General features: G+C 42.1%; 1 protein-coding gene across 4 annotated transcripts in view; it reads left to right on the forward strand.

The window, feature by feature from the left end:
- Gpatch2 (G-patch domain containing 2) overlaps positions 1-23960 on the forward strand; it is a 145691-nt gene that overhangs the window by 53194 nt on the left and 68537 nt on the right. Inside the window, exons 6-7 of one of the 4 annotated variants that reach the window (XR_010043289.1) lie at positions 6257-23400; positions 23637-23790. The exons of 2 other annotated variants lie outside the window; for them this stretch is intronic. The gene's annotated coding sequence lies outside the window, so the exon portion shown is untranslated. Of the gene's footprint in view, positions 1-6256; positions 23791-23960 lie in introns of all 4 variants that reach the window. One more of the 4 variants, XR_010043288.1, reaches the window with a different exon arrangement.

Consider the following 23960-nt stretch of genomic DNA (forward strand, 5'->3'; position numbering starts at 1 on the left):
TGTGTCCTCAGTTCTGAAGTTCTCCTAAAACTTTCAGAGTTTGTTACTGGAAGATGATAAGAGGAACAGCTGACTTTCACTGTCTGCCTATGCACCACATTTCTCAGTTGACTGTTAACACAGCCACGCGCAGTAGGGACTGTCTTCCCTTTGTGATAGTTGAAGAACCTCAAATGCAAAGAGCGAGCTCACGTGACCACTTCAGAACCGGCCCAGTACTAAGTGACTCATCTGACACTTATTCTGCTCAGTGCCCTGGGCATCTTTTCGCAGCTCATTGATGAGAAGTCAGACGCTCAGGGAGCAGAGCCACAGGTGTGTGATTCGCCCACTGCCAAGGCAGAGCCCTGTTCAGATGCACATCTTTTGCTACGACTTGCTGGTGTTGCCAGGGGCTTTTTTAGTTCCCTTCATGTTCTAAAACCAGGCTCACATTTCCTTGGTCAGATTTCTCTGGCCTCATAATTTTCCAGCTCTGTTTTCAAAAGTCCTTATTCCCATAAATTATCTCAGGTCCAGCAAAGTTGTCAGGAATCGGTTGAAAGAATGGGAAGCTGCCAGCCTCAGTCACCCCTCAGTCTTCATGACTCCTGGGCCTTAAGGTTCTGACCAAGATTTTTACTGGTAAAATTGCAAAGTAAAAGTTTCAAAATAATACGCCCAGCTCCTTTAACGAGGAGTAAACGTGGTACATTTATTACCACAATTATATGCAAGTGCTTACGAGTTGGTTTCCAGAGAGAATATTCTGTCCTGAGGGGCTTGACAGTGCCTGGCCAAGATCCTCTTGCTCAGTTCCAGAAGCAAGGCAGACCCCAGCCATCCTCTGCAGAAGAGAGTGTCCACAAGACATGCAGTGGTGACTGCAGGTCTTTTTCCCTGCACTTGTCCAGGGCGTGGATAAAGATGACATGTCCACGGCATGCCACGTAGACTCCGCGAGACACTTGTGGTCATCTCGGGGAGAAGTGTGAGGAAGACTATAAGCAGCAGAGAAAATACCAATGTATGAAGATAAGGTTGGAAAAGGAACTTTTCACACATGAAAATTTGAAAACAAGTGAAACAAGCAGATTATTTTGTGCAGCGAAGAAAGCAGAGAGGGCCCGCCGCTGCCGCGTGCCTGGGCCTGCCCACAGTGTACTCTCTGCACACCTCAGTGACAGCTGTCACTGTAAATCTTCTTGTTGCCTGAAATGCCACACATTTTTCAATTTTTCCTCTAAATCTAACTTTATCACCATAAGTGCTGTGCATTTGTTCTGAGATAAACCTTTTTTCGGTTCTAATGACATCAGAGCACTCCTGTCAGCCAGGGTGTGGCGTTCTGATTGTCTTACCAAGTTCTGTCACAGATGTGGTTATTCATCCCCCAGGTTGTGTTGTCATTTAAAATGTCGAGTTTGATTCTGCCCATGAGGAAGAAAACAAGTGTATTGGAGAATGACTTTGAAAATTGCAGTATTCCCAAAAGGTGTAGAAAATGCACAAATGGCATATTTTTGTTAAGATCTAATTCAGGATACAAAAATCAACATTTAAAAAAAGCAAAAGATTTTCTATATACCAATAATGAACAGACTGAGAAAGAAATGAGGAAAACTTTTATTCACAAAAACAAAACAAAAAACTAGAAATCTGTCTAATCAAGGAGGTAAAGACTTCTGCAAATATAAATTACAGAATCCTGAAGAAAAACTTGAAAAAGATTGACAGACTTCTCAAGTACCTAATCAATATAATCAATATTGTTGAGATGGCCACATTACCAAAAGCAATGTACAGACAATGCAGTCCTCATCCAAATTTCTGTGATATTATGCACAAAATTAGAAAAAACAATCCTGAAGTTATGTGGACACACAAAAGATCCAGAATAACCAAAGAAATCTTAAGTAAGTAAACAGAGAAAAGCTAGAAGTATCATAAAAAAGCAACTTTAAGTTACACAACAAAGCTATAGTAACAAAACCTGCATGGTATTGGCCCAAAATCATAGACCAGAGGACTTGAATACAGTACACAGGAACAGACCTACACCTGTTTCTTGAAAAAAGAGTCAAACACATACACTGGAGAAAAGACAGCCTCTTTAACACATGGTGCTTAGAAAACTGGAAACTCACTTGTGGAAGATTAAAACAAGATCCCTGTGTTTTCCCCTGTACAAAAAATCAGTTGAGAATGGTTCAGAAAGTTGGCTAAGACCTGAAACTTTGAAACCTCTAAGAGGAAGGGGAAACACTTGAAAGGCAAAGGCAAAGACTTCATAAACAGGACTCCAAGATTACAGAAGTGATAGCAAGAATCAACAAATGGCACAGCCTCAAATTTAAAAGTTGCTCACAGCGAAGAACTGTACAGCAGAGTAAAGAGAGCCTACAGAGTGGGAGGTGCCTTGGTGGCAGGAGAGTAGTATCTAAAATATATGAAGAACTGAAAAAAATTAACACCAAGGTCAAATAGTGGTTCAGGCAATAAGTGGATAAATACATTACAGAGAGACTTTTCAAACAGACGTACAAAAGAACGATAAATACAAGAAATGATGTTCAACCTCCTTAGCCACTACGGAAGTGAGAATCAAAACTGCACCGAGATGGCATCCCACTTCAGTCAGAATGGCTGTCATCAAGAAAACGAAACACAAAAGGCACCGGTGAGGTGTGGGGAAGGTAGGAACCCTCCCTCACTGCTGGTGGAAACATGAATCAGTGCAGGCATATCAAACTCGGTGCTCTGTGCGGTCCTTACAAACACTGAAACCAGGGGTGCCATGTAAGCTGCTACACCACTCTTCAATACACACCTGAGGGAATTAGAGTCCACATAGTGTGTGGACGCCGGCATACCTACATTTATGATGCACAGATTTCAGTAGCCAAAATACAGAGCCAGCCCAGGTGACCATCAGCAGACAAATGGATCAAGAAGTTGTGATGCACACGTGCACTCCCATGTGTACCCGCTTGTACATTTGGATCCAATGAAATCAAAAACTTAGGTCATTAGCAGCAAAACTGTATGGAATGGGGATCATCACACTAAGTAAAATAAGCCAAACTCAAGAAAGACAGGCATTGCACATTTTCTGTAATACGTGGACTCTAAAAGAGGAAAATAGAGGAAAGACTGTTATTAGTCAAAAGGAAAGGACTAAGGGGATGGCGGGAGGAGAGGACTGTAAGGGCAAATGAATGATGAGATGGAAACAAGTTATTAATGACATCAATATTGAGATCATAAATTTAGGGCAGTAAAAAGTTGTGTGCCGGACTCCTCAGCAAAACAGTTGGTGACCAAACAGTCTCTATGACATTGCCAATGTTTTAAATTTTCTGTGATGCACTGATGTGGAGACAGCAGGAAATTGTGTAGTCAACTGCTTTGGTCTGTCTAGGAGTCAGGTGCTGACCACAGTGTTAGGGGTGCTCGCCTTACGCTGTTACGAAGTGTTTCTAAGGAGAAAATTAAGAATTGCTGTTAATGGGGGCTGGGGACTTAGCTCAGCGGCATAAGCGCCTACCTTGCAAGCAGGCAGTCATGAGTTCAATCCCCAGTACCGATAAAAACGAAAAAGAAAAAAAAAAAAAATAGAATTGCTGTTAAATATGTGAGATGCTGGGTGTTAATGAGCTTGATGACAATAATCATTTTACAGTGCCCATGTAGCTCAAAACATGGTGTTCTACGCTGTAAGTATTTATGATTTTCTCAGTTATACTCAATAAACATGGAATTATTCATGTTGTCAACATTTTCCAACTTCGTGTCCCTTTGCCTCTTCCATTGAAGTGTGGGCCATTTGAGCTTCCTGCTATTCTGTCACCTAATGCTTTACCAAAGTCTTTACTAGCTTTTATGATCTTAAAAGAGAGCCTTCCTACAGAGAAAGCAAGTGAAAAATGAAAGCTTTAACTGATTAGTACCAACAGGAATAAAGTTGCTGTGAATCAGTGGGTCTTAACCCCTAGCAATTCCTCCTCCTGCGGAGGAAGCTACAGCTTCCAGGGAGGGTGCTAAGCCTTTAACAAGGCAGAGGCCACTTCCTGTGACAAATGACCCAGTTTCCCAGTGCTGCTGCTGGAGCAGGGGCTGAGACAGGCTGCCCTCTGGGAGCACCTACCGCACAGGGTCGGAGGTTTGCAGTGGCTGAGCCATTGCCTTCTCAATGTTTGGGTCTTATCTAGTCACTTAATATTTGTTTGATAGCATTCAGTCTTGATTAAGGAAGAAATGTGCTTGTGTGTGTGTGTGCGTGCATGCATCTGTGTGTACCTACATGCCTCTGTGTGTGCGAGACACCACTTAGAATTAGGCAACACGTTTCTTCCTTGCATTTGGAAAATGTCAGACCTTTCCATTCCTGTCAACATCTATTGAACCCCATTAACTGTGAGCTACTGATAAGCAAAAAGGGAGGAATGTGCAGTGGGTGGTGAAGAGTCAGAGGAGTGGGGCGCATCAGAAGACCTGTGGTGGGGTGAAGGACAGGACCCTTGGGGTCCAGGGCCAGGCATGGGCCAGGCACCCCAGTGCGAGCCTGAGGAAGCCGCTGGAGTTGTGCCTGCCTGCGCCCAGCCCTGCGGACGGCAGGTGTCACCAGAAGGTGCGGAGGGGACAGCTGACACCAGGTGTCCAGGCCAGGGCAGCCCATGAGGACCAGGGGGGTGAACAGAGTCAGCCGCCCGCCTCTCTGGAGTCTTCTGCCTGCGCACCTTCTCAGTGCTCAGAGTCGTGGGCTCCCGGGCTCCCTTTCCCTCGCAGCCTGTGGTTACCTCGGGTCCCCCAGCTCAGCACCTGAGCTGGCCAGGCCTGGGCTGCCTTGCTGTCCCCTTCCTTCGGCTCGCTTGCTCCCTGCTCATTCTCTCCCGCTCAAGCCTGAGCTCCCGTAGGGTTGCGCCCTCTTGCTTCCATCATGCCTTGTCACCTGGCTTCCTGCCCTGCCCTTCCCAGTGCCCTCCAGGACCAGCATGCTTATGCATCACGCTGTAAGATAAAGGCAGGGATGAGGCATGGCCTTCCTTCTGGAGGAAAGAGCACCTGCAGGTGGGTCTAGAGATGGTACTCAGGAAAGGCCACGGACAGCTCCCAGTGGACTACTGGGAAAAGGAGTTGGTGTTTTTGCATCCTAGTTAGAGAAGAGCTGTGAAAGACTCAGTATTCAAAGCATATCTAGAGTCAGCTAACATCTCGCTCTTTGGAGCTATGTTAACAGGAAGTGATACGTTTACATTTCAGAATGAGCACAGTGCAGCGGATGACTGTATTGTGTATTGTGACAATAACTGAATTTTAGGTCTTGTAACTAAGGCTGTGTGATCTAGACAAGTCATCTAACTTCTTGTCTCTTTTCTGCACTCTAAAAATTACCGTGTTGTCATAGGATTTCCGAGATTTGGTGTGGTTTCAACTGATTCTTTAACCATCTACTTATGTTACTGTAATTATATCCGTTAGTGAGGCAGAGTGGAAGGTGGGTGGCAGCTTGCTCAGCTGGGCGAGGAACTGAAGGAGACGAAGACCAAAGATGAATTCTTCCAAGGGATGTGTTCTCTTGACAGGGACTTAGTGAGTCTGGGGACGGGGTTGCTGCGCCATCTCTGGTTGGAAGAAGGAACAAAAGAGAAGGTGGGTGACTTCCAGGCTACAATTGATCATGGTCGTCTATTAGTCTCGTTTTACTAATAACCGTAACTCTTGTGAGTTTTGTTGAGTTGAAATATGAGAAGTGTGAGCAAGGCAGACACTAGAATTTAATTTTTATAAAGTAGATGCCAGTGAGCAGGAGCTGGATCACAGACAGCTGGTGGCTCCTTGGATGTCTAGATGCACATGGTCAGAATGAGGTGTATTGATCACCACAGTAGAAAATTCAGTTTGTACACTTGACATGTGATTCCAGTGTTGTCTAATGTTATCTCTGATGAAGCTTTACTGGTAAAAGATGCATGAGCTCAGATATATTCATCATTAAAATATTGCCTGTGTAGTGTACTATCAGGGATAAATGATGTACAGTGATTGTTTATATTTTAAAAACTTATTACAGTAAGACTGCTGTTAATCCCTCAGAATCCTCTTCTTTGATTCATACACATTTATCCTGTTTTGGGCCCTTTCTGAAGCAGTTTTGGGAGTCCTCTTCCTGTGTCTTTCCTGTGGTAAAGATAAGTGAATACCATTGCCTGGGGCCATGTGGTGGAAAGTCAGGCTCACAGAAACCCAATGGTGTCCTTGTCCCCCTACTCACCAGATCTGGCACCAGGAGACTTCTGGCTTTACCCAGGGTCAGAGTGATGCAGAAGAGCAGTGGTTTAAATGGATTCAGGACATAGAGGCAGCCAGCACAGCACAACTGAAGATGATCATGAAAGAAAACGTCCAGAAAGGCCAAGAACAGCTGGATAAGTATCCCCAAAATGAGAGACTATTTTGAGGAGGATTAAAGCAATATGTCTTTTAGTGTAATGAATTTTTTTATTTAAACATTCATCAATTTTTATTATACCTTATATATATGAAGCATAATATTGTGTTTAAATATGTCACCTATATTACAGACAGAAACTTGTCACAATAATGGTTAACCACTCTGTACAAGTGAAGTTACTTTAGCTTCAGAAGGGAAAATCATTTATTCAAGAATCCGTAACCAGTCTCTTAGAGCCATTTTAAATGATCTTTTGCATGTGCCTCAAAAATCTATGCTCCTTCCACAATAATGTAAAACCATTATATATAATTAGTTTCATTTTAAGTTTGGGATTGATGAGATGATGTGAAAATGCTTTGAAAAAGTCAGTGAGTTAGAAAATCAGTGATTTGAGGATCATAAGACATGAATTGTGATTCAGAAGCATTTTATAGATTAACTTGTGTCTTCAGCTTATTACCTTGTTAAATGGTAATAAAGTTTATCTCTGCTTAGTTTATGATATGGATATTATGTACTGAAAGTTTTTAGAAATTCAAAATATTGTCTTATGAAGGATATATTTCTGGGCACTACGATACTGATACAGGGGTAGGAAAATAAACAAGTGGAAAAGAACAAAGAGTCCAGAGCAAAGCCACTTGAATAGAGATGTCTGTCAGATGGCAGTGGTAATATTACAGATCATGGGAAAACAACAGGCCGTTTAATCAGTGACAAGGAGGCAGTGTTATTTATATGGGAAGTTAGAAACTCTACCCTGGATCACACTACAAAATTGATTCCAAATGGGTAAAACACAAATGGAAAGGGAAAGGTTAAAGAAAATAATGAAGAAAAAACATTAAAATTAAAATAATAAAAAAAGAAAATAATGAAGAACAGCTCTGTGGCAGTCAGGAGTTCTTAGATAGGGCAAAAGAACTTCAAGCCATCAAGGAAGAGACTGATGATTTCACCTGCATTAAAATCAAGAAGTTGACATTTTAAAATGATATCTTCATATTTACATGAAACGTATACCAGGTCACAGACTGGGAGAAATTTTTTTTGTATGTGAAATAAAGCCTGGCAGAAGGCTCAGCAAACACAAAAGTGATTCCCAAAAGAGGAAGCACAAATAGTCTGTAAACATGAAATTTTTTCCAATTTAATTAGAAAGTAGGGAGTAGTAATTGAACTCCCAGTGAGATCCCATTTCTTGCTCATCAGATTGGCAAAACTTAAGAACTGACAATACAGATTGTTAGCAAATTGAAAGTCAGGGGAGTGTGTACTAGTATATACGTGTGGAAAAAGGCACAAGCCCATAGAGTGCATACCTCATGAATTCACAATTGTCCCTACCCCTTTGTTCTAGGACACATTTTACAAAAATACCCATAATGTCACTCTTTACAATAGTACAAAACGTGTCCCAAACCCCACAAATCAGTATCAGCAGAAGAGTGGATAAAATACATTTATTCAGTGTAAAGTATATTAGCAGAATAAAAAAGAAAACAATGAGTCCATCAGCATTAATGAATCTTAGAAAACAGCTCCATACAGGTCGATTCTGTTTGTACAAATTTGCAAAAGTAAACATTATTGTTTAGGGATACATACTTAGGTGATAACTCTTGAGTGGAAAGAGAAATAGTAAATCAGAATCGAGACTTGTTACCACCAGAAGAGAAGGGAGAGGTGCAGGTGAGGCAGAGGTGGAGAGGGGGTCTTGAGTGTGTCGACACTCTAATGCTTGGCTCGGGTTGTCAACCCTTCCAGTACTTGTAGGTTTTGATACAGCCTCGACCATATAAAGCCTGTATTTTGCTACAAAGAAAGCAAAAAAAAAAAAAAAAAAAAGCTATCATGATTTTCTTTTACAATTTTAGTTCTAGTCCATTTATTGTTTAGATAACTATTTCAAGAAGGAAAACTTAAGCTTTTTTGAAGAAGCTATGACGATAAATTCATTTATTACATAATCTCACTGTCTTTTCAGTATGAGGAAATAGCAGGTCACAAGATTTGCAGGTTGTACCTGTTCTGCGTAGGTGAGGTACAAAGTAAACAGAAGATGTGTTTAAGATCCAGCTGTGCCGCCCTGCTAATTTATAACTAGACAAGTCTCTTTCCTCTCTGAACCTCAGTCCCTTGCTCAGTAAAATGGATGTGATACTAATCTTCACCCCGCAGAAATGTATGACACAGAGTGTGTGGCGGTTCATCAGCTTTATAAGGCAAAGTGCAGGTGTCAGTTTAAAGTTCTGCAAGATCAGAATTCCAGTCACCTCTATGTGTTGCTGAGCATTCCAGCAAAAGCCTGAGTTTTCCTTGCCAGAGCTGATTTGGGAATCGCAGGTGACTCTCGAAGCCTAACAGGTTCCCTAAGTGGGTCCATAGGGAGGACTTCCTCACCTGCTGGCTTCCCTAGTGAACGTTCCTGCAGGCAGCCACTTCTGCCCTGGTGGGCAGTAGGTGAGGGTAAGGGAGGGTGGAGGCCTCTCAGCCTCTGGTCCCTGTTCTTCAGGAGTGATAACTCGGGGCAGTTAGCAGAGATGTTCATTTGTGTTCATTTTGTTTTTACCACGTTTTTTTGAGACGCAATTTGATTACTAAATATTACGCAACTTTTGCTTCACAGCGTCCCTGACACTAGTGAAGGTGAGATTTATAGTGAGACCAAATACTTCATCACTGTCAAACCTCGGTACCCTAAGACGCGAGCATGAGCCAGTCCTCCGCCTTGCACTGACTTCATAGCCAGAGTGCAGGAGGCAGCAGTAGTGAACACGTAAAACTACTTGTAAAAGAGGCCAGACAGAAGCTCCCCGCTTAGAGCTCCGATTCCTCCACAGCCCCTAAATGAAAGCAGCGCATGTCACTAGATTCTGGGGAATCAAACAAGATGGAGACAATCTTGGCAAATTGTTTGGTTTTCTGGTAAGTTCCGTGAGCTTACCTGTTTTCTGTATTACTTGCCGCACTGATCTTTTTTTCTTTTAAAGAAGACTTGCGACAGAAAATGCCGACCTATCTCAGTAAATCTTGGTTTTACAAATCCATTAACAGTGAGGATGTGGCAACCAAGAAGTAACATTAAGCAGGAAAAGATTCAAATGTCATAAATTTTCAAGCCATCTGTGCATGAACACACTGGGGAGTGAACTGTGTACTTTAAAAGAATAGAAATTCTATAAACTCCTGCTCTTTGTAACACTGGCTATAAAATCTTGCTAAGTAGTACAGGTAAAAGCTCTCAAAAATCATTCTAAGTATTTGGCAGAGTAAGGAAAATGCTTATATCTTTCTGAAAAATAATATAGGGGAGAATGACTTAATCGAAAAATCAAGAATGATTATTTTTATTACTGATTTTTTATTTCTCCCAAATTAAGCTCATTTAACATAGTACAGCAACCTCCAAATCTAAAATGTATGAGTATATTTTTGTCTTGAAGCAAGATCATTTTTTATATGTGATCTTCATTATCCTAACAGCATTACTGATGTGCAAGTGTTTGCATTATCATTATTTGTGTAGGAATTACATTCCACCTGCTTCCCAAGCCAGATTTATAGTTAGACTAGTTTGAGTTTGGAAAATTAAAAGATTATGTCAGATTAAATAAAGATATGTGTTTATGTATTCCTGAGTCAACACTTAGTAACTGCGGCATTTACAGTAATAACAATGTTCAAATTGTGGCGTGGCTGGTGTAGTAGTTTCGTTACTCCTTTCCTGTAGCTGTAACCTCTTAGTGATTGCTGTGAGCAGTCTGTGCTACAGATACCATTTAATCAATTGCCAGGCGATCTAGCATTATTAATATGATCTCCAGAGAGGCTCCAGGACAGATAGGGCCTGACTGCTTTACACCAGAAGCTTCTATGACTTTCGGGCCTCAGTGAGGGCTGGGCTGCCCTAGCTGGCGGCCTCATAATTTCCCGAAGCAGGTGGAGGTGGCAATTATAGCTTCGGCCACTATCCTGAACTTTCTGTAGTAGGTGATGAATTGCAAATGGCTAGACCCTGTGCGCAACAATAAACTCAAATAAATCTTCAATGTGTAATAATGACAAGACTGAGAGACTGGCAGCTATAACAAGGCTTCTGTTGTCACCCACTTTACTGCAGCCTTGATATTCATCATTATCAGCTGGAGCTAGCTCAGGAGCTGGACAAGAAGGTCCGAAGAAGGATGAGTTGTTTGCGCTGAAGCGTCCAGTTGGTCCCATCTGGACGAGAGTAAATGGGATTTTTTTTGCCTGCTCACTAGGCCAGTGCTGTCCATCATTTGAGGCAGGTATCTGATCACTTCATGCTGTGGGACAATATGGCTTTGCACTGTGTGGCTCTCTCTTGGTAGCTCAATGTAACATTTTTACCCTGGTTGGGAGCTGTTGGTTGCTTTTCAGTTACATAAAATTGCTGTTTGTTTCCCAAAACCCAGCTAATTACATTTTCCATTGTTGGGAAGGGATCTCTTAAATGACAAAATGATTTTAACCCAACCTGTATCACAATTTAAATCTGTGTTCTGAATGCTGAGGGGTTTTTTTATGTTGAACAAAAAAATGTATATGTTGTTTCTTCAACACAATATAATTTCCCATTTCATTTTTCAAAACAATGTGGAAAACAGTGCAAATCGGTTTTGCTGGAACTTTAGAATTATTTTTCATATCGTTTGATATTCCCTCAATGCTGCCATGGAATCATACACTAAGCATATTATTAGTAATGATAATAATAATAGTAATGATGATGATTATCCTGGTGCAGTCCTGTCAAAATTTAACATTGAGGACTATTTGATGTAAAATGAAATCATAGTTACTTGATCCCTCAATATTTTAGTTTCATGATAAGATGAATCAGTATATGATTCTAGGATTTACTAGTGTTCCTTAAAGACCTCCCAAATTTTTAAAAATGTGGGATTTTGTTGAGTATTCACTTATGAAAAGCATCTAATGATATATTATTCTGTTTGCTTTCTTCCTTGCCATTATGATTTCTTAAAATGTAATTTTATATATTTAGTAACTGAGAAGTAGTTGATTTTCCAATTAACCATAGCCAGCCTTAATAAAAACTGTCAGCATCTTCTTAGTGTGTTTTTATTACACCCTTTACATTTATTTTCCACCCTCAAAGGAAAATGATCGTTCAACTGTTTCTTAATGTTTTCGATCTGATATTTGTCTCTAAGCAAAATGAGTAATAGTAGAACCCTTTGGGCATTTCTGCTTTTGATTTATAAGATTCCCATTATCGTTAAATATATATTTTTAGATAAGCCAATAATTGCATAATTCAGATTCAAACTTCTCAGATGATTAAAAGGTAAGACTTGTGAGGTTTCCGTTTCTTCAAAGCACAGGTTCACCCCGAGTTGAGGCCAGCTGACACAACATCGTTCATCCTGCCGCCCCTTCATAATAAATCTTGAAGCCTTGGGGCACCAGACTCATGCAGATTTCTTTGCATTTTAGTGTCTGGGTGGAATAACAACTCCAGTTTCAAAACCAAAGCATATTGTGTTTCATCTCTGTAGACCCAGCTTCACCCACTAGTGGCCACATGAAATACATGTCAAGAACACTGTTTTCTCATACTGGAATTTAGGTAATTTGTTTTCAGACTGTGAGCAGTTTCAACCTATTTTTGGAACCCCTCTGTGGCCTGCCCATTCGTTCCAGCATAATTTATGGTGGCAGTGTAACATATGGACTTTTCATCACTGTCCAGCTGAAGCTCTCTGTTGAACATGGAGTCTTCTCCCCGTGCCCTCCTGGGGCTCCTTCTACTACCTGAGGGCCTCTGGAACACATACACCAGTATTGATTTTGTATTAGGTGCCTGACCTGTGCCTTCAGCATGGAAAGGTGCTAAGCAATATGAACACAATCTGGATAGCGTGTGTGTATAGTGTTCAGTGTGTCATGGTCAGTGTTTTCAGTGTCCTCTGGTATGTAAAGGCTGAACTTGAGGTATAGCCAGTGTGGTAATTATTTTTAAAATGTAGAAGGTTCAACTCATGCACATTACTGCTAGTAAGTCAGTGTTCTTATTTAAGTATTTTACAGTACTGTGGTTACATTAAAACGAAGTATGATTGATGATATATCTTCATTTCTTAATAAAGCTCGGCATATAGTGCTGATAATTGCAAACTGCAACAGTAAAAAACAACAGTTTTCTTAACCAAAAGCACATGATTTGACCTCCTTCCCATCTGACCTTACACAGCCCTAGTTATGTGGCTGGTGTAAACACTAGCTCTCTCCTGTACGGTGGGTTAACCGTAACACTTCTGAGTATGTTTGTTGCTTGAATGGATATAAATGCACAGTACAGTACCAGGCACAGCTTCCTGAACTGTTAGATACAGTTACTCACACGCAACCTAGAATTGGGTTGTTCTTTCTGTTTCTCACTTCATGGTCCAGATTGCTAGAGCATGTGGCAAAGGGGACATCCCTGGCCCTGTTCTCCTGGCTGAAAGGCGAGATGTCTTGATTCCTCAGATGCATTAGCCTAGATCTGTGCAGTGGGAGTCTTGGGTAGAGTGTGGCAAAGCATTGGTCGCTGGCCAGCGCCCGGTTTCTGCCTCCTGGGGTGTGAGTTAGGGTCCTTCCCACACTTTGCATTTCTGTCAGGTCCTACTTGACACTGTGCCACCAGGATCCTCCCTCTGATCGCTCTGGAATGGCCCTGGCCTTCGCTAACCCTGAGAGTGAAGTGAGCAGGTCTATGAGGCCCCAGGTTTGCCTCTCCGGAGCAGAGGCGTGGGCACCCGAAATCTTTTTTTGTATCTGACCTAAGGTGTTTGCCCTCCTGACTAGTCTAGAATTCTCTCTTTTTTGTGGATGGATTCTCTAGGACTCTTATTTTCTTAATGACTTAGGGCTGCTGAAATTATTTTGATTAAATTAAAATGTTATTTCAAGTTACAAATCCTTTTACAAATATATAATCTAATACATAAGTGTGTGAAAGTATATCTATCCATGTAGGCAGAAATTAACCGTAATGTTTGTGTTGATATGTTATTTAATTACACTTACTAATCATGTAATTGCGTATCTTAATTATCACGCATTTTACTTGCTTCCTTACATGTATTTAAATAACTACATTAATATAATACATGATTAAAAGTGCAGTTCAGGAGCACACACTGCTCACACTCGAACAGGCGTTCATCATGGTTACAAGAAACAGATGGCGAGTTCTTACTGGCCAGAGGAAGTTAAAAATCCTTTGAAATTATTTCATTTATGAGCTAAGTTACTTTATTTTTGGAAACAAATTATGGATGATGATTTTCCATTGTGGGAGCAAATTATCAAACTTTTTTATTTTGTTTCATTTATATATTTTTCTCAGCCTATTTATTGTAAGCCACGCAAATTCAGTTGTGAATGAGTGTCCATCTCCTCAGAGGGGTTTGCTCCGTTCAGTGTTGAGTGGTTTTCATTTTTTGTTGTTTATCATCGGACTTCCCCCCTGAGGATGATGACTTTGAAGGCGGTGACTGTTTTGTTTACCTCTTTGTCCCCAGGTTCAAATCAGTACCCAGCATTGAGCAGGTGTCTATAAGTGTTTGGTAAATAAATGAATAATAATTGTTGTCTCTTACTAGGTGTATACTGCTATTAGATCTGTTTCCGTATATTCACAAGTATTTACATATTCAATCCTCATTATGGCCTGTGAAAACAGATATTTTAATCACCAAGGAACTTGAGCTTACAAGCCCACACCGTGGCTTGTGGAGTGCCCTGACCTGATGTGGGACCTGGGTTCCCACCATGGGCTTGGGCTGCCTCAGCCTGGGTACTATTTAGGTGAGAACATGGGAACCCATGATGAGCATGTCAGGAAGACTGGAGACTGAAGCTGAGGGGGAGACAGTGTCTCCATGCAGAGCTCTTATATGAAGGAAGTTTTTGGAAATGAGGTTTGATTTTGTTTGTACTTAATTTGCAGCAATTGGCATCAATGTAAAACATGATATTTACACCCAACTAAACTGAATCTACATGCAGTGAAAGTTTTCAGCCTTTAAACTTTTCTTTTTTCCCCTGACTCCCAAGAGTTTGCGTAGAGTAAGTTAATTTTTAGATGGATTTACTGGTAAGAAGTCTTCCTGTGTGATGTGTGGCTGCTGTTGTCGTTGCTGTTGCTATTGCTGTTGTTGTGGATTGCAGAGGTGGTGGTCACAGTGCTGGAGCTCCTCTGTGAGGCAGGCGCTGTCCCACTGATCAGTGCTCCTAGCTCAAGAATGGTACCCTTTCTTTCTTTAGTTATCTAACTCAACTAGCCCATCCTTTGTTTATTTTCACACATAGCTCTGAGGTGTGTCTTGCCAAGGAATCTGAGTGATCTGGGAATGTGTGCTGAAAGAAGAATGAATTAACATTTGAGTGAATGAATGAATGTCCAGAGGTGCTCAGCATTCAGCTTCTTTCTGGATGATTTTCATTCATTTGTGGTCCTCAGGTCTCAGAGATGGAGAAAGAAAAACATACCAATCAAAACAACTGTGCTTATGGGCAGTTTCCACACATAGTAACAGGAATATCAGAGATATTTCTGAAACGTTTTTATCCAAAAGCCACACATACCATCTTAATTTTCCAGCTGTTAGATGTCCTTGACAATGCTGACATAGGCATTCTAATATTTAAATGTGTTTGGCATGGAGGGAGAGTCTGTGCCCTCAAGGGAAATAAAACCTATACAATTAATGTGAGAAACTCTCTTAAGTACTTGCCTGGGTTTTCAGTTGCCATTTAGTCATTGAGATCAGTTAAAATGCATCTGGTGTGACCCCTCACCTAGCCCATTGTAAATGTTCAGAGAACAGATCTGTCGTTCAGCCGAGACCTTCTTTCAGGGCTACCTGCACAGAACTGAAGAGACTGGGCAGAAGCTGAAGGGTTTTGCACAGATGCTTAGGCACCGGGAGACAAAGCTGCACAGGAGGGAGGAAAAAACAAGCACTTGTGTGCAAGGAGAACAACTTTTTTTTTTCCATCTTGCAGTAGAAACTCCTCAGGTGTTACCTCTATGATTATGTTTGTTGTTTTTAACGAGAAAGCAGCACCTCCCAGCCTACATCCCCCTAAAATGCTTATAAATTATATTACGTGAAAAAATAAATAAATTTTATCACATGAATAAATTGAGTTCTTGACATCAAACCTGTAAATATTCAGAGTATTCTTTCTGCTGTAGATGCTTCTGATTTTGCGTAGGCTGAGAGAGGCAGGTGCCTCTGAGTCCTAACTGCGCAGGTAATCACTGTTCCTTGTGGAGTGACAGCTCCGTAGAGAGAGGCTCCTTTCTCAGTGGGAACCAGGAGGCTGGCGACAACATATTTAGAGCACTGCAGTCTGCGCCATGATGCCGAACCTTGGCGCTTTGAGTGCAGCACACAGCCAGCGGTTCCCCACCGCTGGTCCAGGTCCTCGGCCAGAGGCAACATGGAGATAGCACTGAAGTGTAGGATTACAGGTGCCTGTTAACATCTGCCCGTGTGCTCAAAGGTGCATATTATGTTTTCGTTGGTTTTTATTTCAAAGGGAAAAAACATAGAAAAGAAGCAAAAGAGAAACCACACCAACAATAACTCCAAAACGATAACAATATAGGCTTTCAAAACCAGACGATAGGAACTTAACAGTGGTTGTTATATTGCATGTGGTTATCTTCAAAAGAGTTGCTTAGATAACAGATACAGATGTGCAAAATTGATCTAATCATGTGAGTATTAACTGTTCTTTTCCAAGAACTAATAGAATTAGTAGTATAGTCATCTTGGCTATCTTATGTATGTATGTACAAATTTGTATCTTTTTCCTTTTCCCTTCTTTCTTCCCTCCTCTCCCCTATCCCAATTATTTTTGCCCTTTGAGCAGTTACTAACCCTTACACAATATTTACTGTGTATTTTGCATCTTATTTAATCTTTCAGTTTCTTGTAGTACAGAGGCAATACGGTATTTACACATGTGAGTTTGATTTATTTCCCTTATGAGTATGGTCTCAAGTCACATCCATTTACCTACAAAAGCCTCTAGTTTATCCTTCTTTATAGCTGAGTAGGTCTCCACTGTAAAAAAAACTCATATCTTTTTTATCCATTCCTCAGTTGATGGGCATTGGATTGTTTCCAAGACTTGGCTATTGCAAAATGTGCTGCTATGAACATGGGCACACATATATCACTATGGTATGATGTTTTCAGTTCTTTTGGGATAATATCCAGAAGCAGGGTAGCTGGGTCAAATGGAACCTCCAATCCTAGCTTTTTGAGGAACCTCCACACTGATTTCCACAATGGTTGCACCAGTCTACATTGCCCCAACAGCAGAGAAAAGTTCTTTTTTTCTGCAGAGCCCCTCTAGCATTGTTATTAGTTAATTTCTTAATCTTGGCCATTCTTTCTGGAGTGAAATGGAATCTCAGTGTTGTTTTAATTTGGCAAAATGCATATTATATGTGGATTTCATATGTGTTTCATGCTTTATGGTTTATAAAACATTTTATGCACTGTAGCTCACTTTAGTTTTTATACATTGGGGCCATTCAAAATCCCGGTTTTGGCCAGGTACAGTGGGGGCATGCTTGTAACCGCAGCTCTAGGGAAGCTGAGGCAGGAGGATCGCTGAAAGTTCGAGGCCAGCCTAGGCTGCATTGCAAGACCCTGTCTAAAAAAAAAAGAAAAATAGTTCCAGTTTGATTCCATAATTCCTGGCTTAGTCTCATACTTAATTGCGTTCCATGTGCTGGAGAACTGAGAAATGATGTATAATCTACTGCCAAGAGACTGGCACCAAGAGAGACCTCTTTAGACAAGTGGCAATTAGATCAAACCACCATGGAGTGTTTCAGACGTGCAGTGGAGGACCGACCACTTCTGATTGGGAGATCAGAGTTTTTTAGGAAATTTGCTTTCCTTCTGCAGGAGGGAAAGTGTAAGGTCTCCCTCTGTGCACAGATCTAGGCTCTCTGTGCTGCAGGCCCCTGGTGGGCTCTCACTGGGCATAGACAGGGCCTCAGTATGCTGGCAGGCTCCTCTGTCATCCCTGTTGAAATGTTTGCTTTTACAGAAATTTCTATTTCCAGACTAGTGCTTTATATTTAAAAAGATACAAATTTATACTAAAAGCTCCCAGATCTGTTGTGTGAGGTGGATGTCATTACTCTAAACCTTTGTCACATTTACTGAGCCCAAAAACTCCAAGCAAGCTCAAATGCAGAAGTGTAGAGAGAAGTTGAGAAGCCTCAGCAGGATGGTGCAGAATGTGCTCCCAGTCAGGTGATGGCCTGGCTCCCGCATGGCTCCCTGGGGCTCCTGTGTCTGCTGTCCTCACAGGTTTCTTCCTGCAGACCCATCTGCCTGTGACCCGCTGGCCATCGCTGGCTCAGTTTGCTGCCCACAGAGTCTGCCCAGACTCCCAGGTCCCCCCTCCTCATTCAGGCCTCCATTGTCTCCTTGTCAGGCTGAAAGAGCCTGAATCTGGAGGAAGGGAAAAACTCACTCAAAGCAGGAAGTGCAGTTCCAGCATACGGTATACTTAGTCCCATCACAGAGACTCCTGCTGGGGACTGTGCATGCCCTAGAATGTGGCTGGAAGGTGTCCGGCCAGATGTAGCTTCTAGAGTTCATCCCCATGAAAGAGTCGTCCAGCTGCTTCCTTTCCATTACATTTCAGCCAGCAACTCCCTGGCATCAGCACTCTGGGAAGTCACTCCCTGCTGTCACCTAAGCTCACTGCCACCTTCAACTCGCCCTCACTGGTCTGCTTTTTGGCTTTCTGTTGCAAAGCTTCCTTATGGCTTAACAGCATTTCTGAAAGCAACCTAGCATCTTTGTGAGCTGCTGCTGGTTCTTCCTGGGCTGAGCCCTTTGCTCTGAAGATTCCCAAACCTTTGTCCAGAAACTTCCCCAAACCCCACCTTCTAGAGCAGATCCTAGAGCAGCAGCTTCCAGTAGGTGCCACAGCCACCAAGGGCCACCTACTGTCTTCGGGCTCATCCTCTGGTTTCTTCTGAGCTGCTTACAGTCTCTGCCCTTCCCCTGCTGGCAGGTCTGCTATGCATTCCCTTTCTGGGCTGATTGTCTTCCTGACTGTTCTCTGATCCTCCTTAGTGGTGTCTGGAGATGGCGACTTCTTTGGGTTTAGCAGTGGCTGGGGTCTGTGCAGGATGAAACAGCTTATCCACACCGCTGGTCCCCATCTGATGGCCAAGGTAGAGGGGCTGTATCTAGTGAGGGCCTTTGTACTGATAGGACTGCAAAGCCCCCCCCCCCCCGTTCCCCCATGAGGCAGAGCCACCCCCAGGCCGGGTGCATCATCTCCGTGGGAACAGAATGACTGACAGGTCTTCAGGAAGTTGGGCTGAGAAGGGAAAGTGCATGCAGTGGTGTCTACCCCGTGGCTTGCGGGCTCTTTACCTTCTTTTTAAGAATATTATAATAAAATATTTGTAAATGAAGGAAATCTGAAACTTACATACATTAGCTATGCACAGCCCAAGATAATTCCCCTTCATTCAGTGTGCCCAGGAAAGCAAAGGGTTGGATGCCCACGGCTGTGGGTTGTTTTGATGAAGGAAGGCCTAGTGTCTGTGTCAGTATCAATGCCAGTGTGTTACCTCCAGGAGCCAGGGGGCTAAGAAAACCTGAGACAGGCACCTATGGCTGAGCTTCTCTTCTGGGCAGCCCTGGTCCTTACCTAGAGCATCGCTTCCTGGCTCCAGGGCAGACCCCTCAGCCTGCCGGCACAGCTCCTTCATCCTGCTGCTGCAGGCTTTCCAGCTTCCACTTGAGAACCATCAGAGCCCTACAATCAGAAGAAAAAGGCAAGGCAACGAACCCATAGATGTTCATGTGTGAACCCAGCAAGATTCTTTAAGAAAAACTACCTCACTGTACACCCTCCACTTTGTGACCGCAGGTTGTGTGTCCCCTCCTTAGAACGTTACTGAGTCTCAGAAGGAAGTTCTCCTGTGATTTTTGTGCATTAGTGATTTCCTTGGAATTTGGACATGCTAATCAGAAAACTGGGAGGTTTGTTCTTCCTGTGGGAAACCATACTTCATTCTGCCAGGAAGAAACAGGTAAAATGTCACTTGTGACAGAGGTTTTATCATTTTACACGATTCAGCCTGGCTGTTTTCAGCTCCCCTGAGTGATTGATCTGAAAGTTTTGTGTTGTGAACTTGCAGATGACATCATTATGTTCTGTGGTGAGCTTCCCAAACCATTGTGCTGTGCACAGTAGATGACAAATACGTATTTACATCTTTGAGGACAAAAATTGGACTTTCTCGTCATGCATACATTTAACTACTGCTGACTTTTAGGGTGCTGCTCAAATTGACCTGAGTGAGGAGGCTCAGGCATCATGATTTAGTTTTCTCCAATATGCTATGCCATAGAAACTTGCTGGGAAGCAGTTGGTATGATCATTTTTCCAATCAAGGCCTTTCTGTAGTTATTGGACTTGGAGAGACAGCGCTTATCAGACCCCCGGTGACTCTCAAGACTGTACCTTTACCTGCTCCGACAGGCCAGCTGTATGCACTAAATTTGAAACCACAGGAGGAAGAAACAAGGTCATTGCAAATGTGCGTTAGGAAGCAGAGAAATTACATTCCTGTTGGACACTTGAACACAGTAACTAGAAAACCACAGTTTCGGAGAAATGGACAGAATTTCTAAGATGGCTTGTGGTTTTCCTCTTTTTGACTTTAAAAAAAAAATAGAAGCCCTATCCAGGATAGTGGTATGTTCAGAGAGGTTAATGGTCCTTAACCAAGTTTGCCCACCAAGGAAGAACTTACTATGGAAACTACAGATGATTGTACTTTATTATTGTTGTTGTTGTTGTTGTTATTGTCCCAGAAGTGTTCTAAAATTTTTAACTGTGGCCAAATCCTATGCAGCATGTGGGTCCAGCTGGGAGTCATGATTGTTGTCATTGTGCCCCCAGTACCTAGAAAACTTTTATCTGATACATCCGAGTGTCCTCACCGAGTCTCTAGAAAATCAAGGCTCCCATGGGAGGCCCACTTCTAACCCCCATGTTACAAGGGAGGAGAAGAGTGGATCTGAGTGAGGGTGGCCCCTCTCGGGACTGGTGTAAGGAGAGGCGGGGAGCACAGGTACTCTGTGACCCCTGGCAGGGTTTTAATCTTTTCCCCTTCAGTACGCAGTCCTGGACGTCTGCTTCAGATTTGGTAGATCCTGGGTCCTTTTCTCCTGAAGATCAGAGTGCTGTTACAAGTGACTGTCGTCATTCGGAGGTGCCTCCTGAATGCTGGCGTGCTTTTCTCACCCATTAACCACCAGCACCATTCACATATTCTTGTGAACCACAGCAGAACAGATGCTCTAGGCCAAGTAGTCCTGCTCTGCGGACACCGAGCACTTTAATCAAGTTAGACAAAAGAGGTTTCACCACTCAGTGCAATAGTCCCCAGCTGTATTGCTAAGAGAAAGAAAAAGACTTGGTATTTTCACAAACATGAGCAAGACACTGCTCATCACTGCCATCACTGTGAGCATCCGTCTTGCCTCCACCCATAGTCAGGTGGTGATGTGCTGTGAACCTGGGGCCCTGCTGCTGAGGGGTAAAGTGCTCCCAGAGAGCCAGTGAGGTGGGAAGGGAGAGCGTGAAGCCTCCCTACCCGTCAGCGTTCGGTGCCTGGCTGCAGAGTGTCTGTCTGTCTCACTACTTCTCCTCTTTCCCTTCTTCCCTCCCTTCATTTCTTTCTTCCTTAAATTTCAGTTTAAAGACCATCAGCATCCTTCTGTGCTTGTACCAAAATCAATTACACTTTCTGTACCAGCCGTCAAATTGAAGCATACTATCTAGTTTTTAAATAACTTCCCAAAACTTTTAATGCTATAAAGAAAACGCCAAAGAAATGTAATTTTAATGGAGATATTGAAAAACTCTAGCTTCAATCTGATATGCTAATTTTTATCCTTCCTAAGCAATTTTATGTCCAACAAATTAACTCAAAACCAGGTGGTGATAATAACATTATTGACTATTTCAAAAATGCAGTCAGCATAGGTGCATATTCTTTTAAGGTTCTGTGTAAATACCTATACTATTAAATTGTAAAACAATCAAGAAATCAAGTCTTTCAGAGTTATCTATTGCTATTGTTTCTTCAGCATTGAAGCCCTTGCCATAGCCATTACGATAAAACGTTCCCTAAGTACATAAAGGCTCTGATCGTTAAGATTTTTATTGCCAGCCACACATACAGAGCTGCAAATTGCCTTGTTTCAGATTTATTATGTATTACTCCAGAAATTCTATAAAGATCAAAAGAACTGATTACAATGTTGACCTTTGCATTAACTCATCTGAATTTAAATTCAAGTGTTTGATTTGGGAAAATAAGTCCATTTATCATAGGTCTGCTACTAAGGGATTGTGCCACGCTGATTGGGAGTGCTGAGACCAAATTTATTTATTGAGCGTGGGCTTGAAAATTGTTTGTAGGACAAGAGGAACAAAAGTTTGACCTGCCGTTGTGTAGCACCAGGGGAACACTGTGGACATTGCCCTTTTCAAATTTGCAGTAGTCATGCCTTTAGAGTCTTGTTGATAGAATCACACACATAAAATGGAGCAAATATGTACTGTTTTAGTCATCTATAACATTCCGTGATCTAAAATTAATAACTCCTCATTAACGAAAAAAATAATCTGTCCAACACAGAGCCTGTCTTTTGGAAAATACGGAGATGCCTCCCACTGTGAAACTAGCCTTGTATATTTATGCTTGAACTCACACTTGTCTTTTTTTCCCCCAATTTATTGAGAAAAAACTTATTTGTAACAATCTCTTCCTGTATAGGATTATGGATTTGATTAGCTTTCACCAGTTGAACTGTTTGGTTATCTGCACATAGAAATTCTGAATTTCAACCCATGCAGTATAGCCACCCACACTCCAAGTAGAGGTCTCGTCCAGGTGGGCACCCCTTCCGATCTGCATTCAGACAGGCCAGCTTAGAAGGTGATGTGACACAGGGCAGGAGGACAGTCAGCAGCAGACGTGTGTGACTGTCCCTGAATACTCACGCTACTCTGTATCAGTGAGAACACCTAGGACTGGACGTTGTTAAGTACAGTGATGATAGACGTAACTTGTCCCATCATAATGTGAAGAGCCTGTGGATGAAGGGGGAGAAGCACACCGTGCTGGGGAGCAGGGTTTATATCCATCTTAATACTGCCTCAGATCTCTGCTCTTCCGCTTATTAACCCCCAACCCCCAACCCCAGCAGGAGAGGCCAGGGAGCTTCCCATTTGCAAAGTCTTGATGGGAGGATGAGGAACAATTGCATCATCATTCCCTTGACATCTTACAGGGATTTGTCCTGAGACCTTTGTCCTGTAAGGCGGAAAATGTGAAATTCAGTGAGTATACCTTAGATTATTGTGACCCTTCAGACTATTGATGATTCCCATAACAAAAGACTATGTATAAAGCTATTAAATTCTGCCACTAAAGGTAACACGTAGCACATAGCATCATTTCAGTGACATTAACCCCAAATTTGCAGAACCTGCAAATCTGGAACAGTGTTGACATAGTGGCACTAGATACAGCAAATGGACTGAGATGCGTGCGACTCCTCAGGTGGATTGTCTGGCTTGGTCCATGTGCTCATTTCACATCAGAACTGCCGAAAAGCATGAAAGATTTCATCCAGTGCCTGTGTGTCTCTTGAATAACTTCTCTTACGAGACTTCTTGAATTCAAACTTGAAAAAAGTTCTAGACCAGAATACAGACTGTCCTTATTTGACACCTACAGGAACCCGTGAGAAGCAGAATCAATTTGGTTTGTGATAGAAAGATAAGAGGAAGGAGTGGTTTTAATTTCATCTGCATATAGTGTGGGAGCAAACAGTCCTGGCAAGAGAGAGGTAAAGTTCTGCATATTAAAAATCTTACTTAAATATTATATTCTGTTCATCTTTAAAGAAGCTTTTTTTTTAATTTTTGAAATTTAAAACAAAAACTGAAATATAGTATGAAATCCATGAAGGTTGAAATTCTTGAGTCTTTGGCAATTTGAAATTCTTGATGTTAACTGAATTACTGAATTAGTGGACAATCTACTTACTGAATTAATTTACAGCTCTCCTTTTCCTTTATTTAGTGTAAGTGGACATTGAAGCCCTAAATGACTTACTGCACTTTGAAGAGTTTGACTGTCTGCCTCCCCGGACCTGAGTGTGTCAGCTGATATGCTCCTGTGCATTGCAGAAGTCAATCTTTCCCTTCTTGTATGTTAGTGTCTTGAGTGATGATAGGTGAGTGGAGAGAGGAAGGATTTTGTAAAGGGAATACCAGTTGTCATTGCAAAGCAAATAGCCTAATATATTTTTGCCCATCCTAAATCTCTTTAACCTCATTAATTTCAACTTAAGAAACATGTTGGAAGCCTGCAAGAACCCAGACTTCATTCTTCACTAGCCCAGGT

Source organism: Cavia porcellus, unplaced genomic scaffold, assembly GCF_034190915.1.
Source record: "Cavia porcellus strain 051 isolate PalLab524CR breed Dunkin Hartley unplaced genomic scaffold, mCavPor4.1 scaffold_26, whole genome shotgun sequence".
In the NCBI taxonomy this organism is placed as follows: Eukaryota; Metazoa; Chordata; class Mammalia; order Rodentia; family Caviidae; genus Cavia; species Cavia porcellus.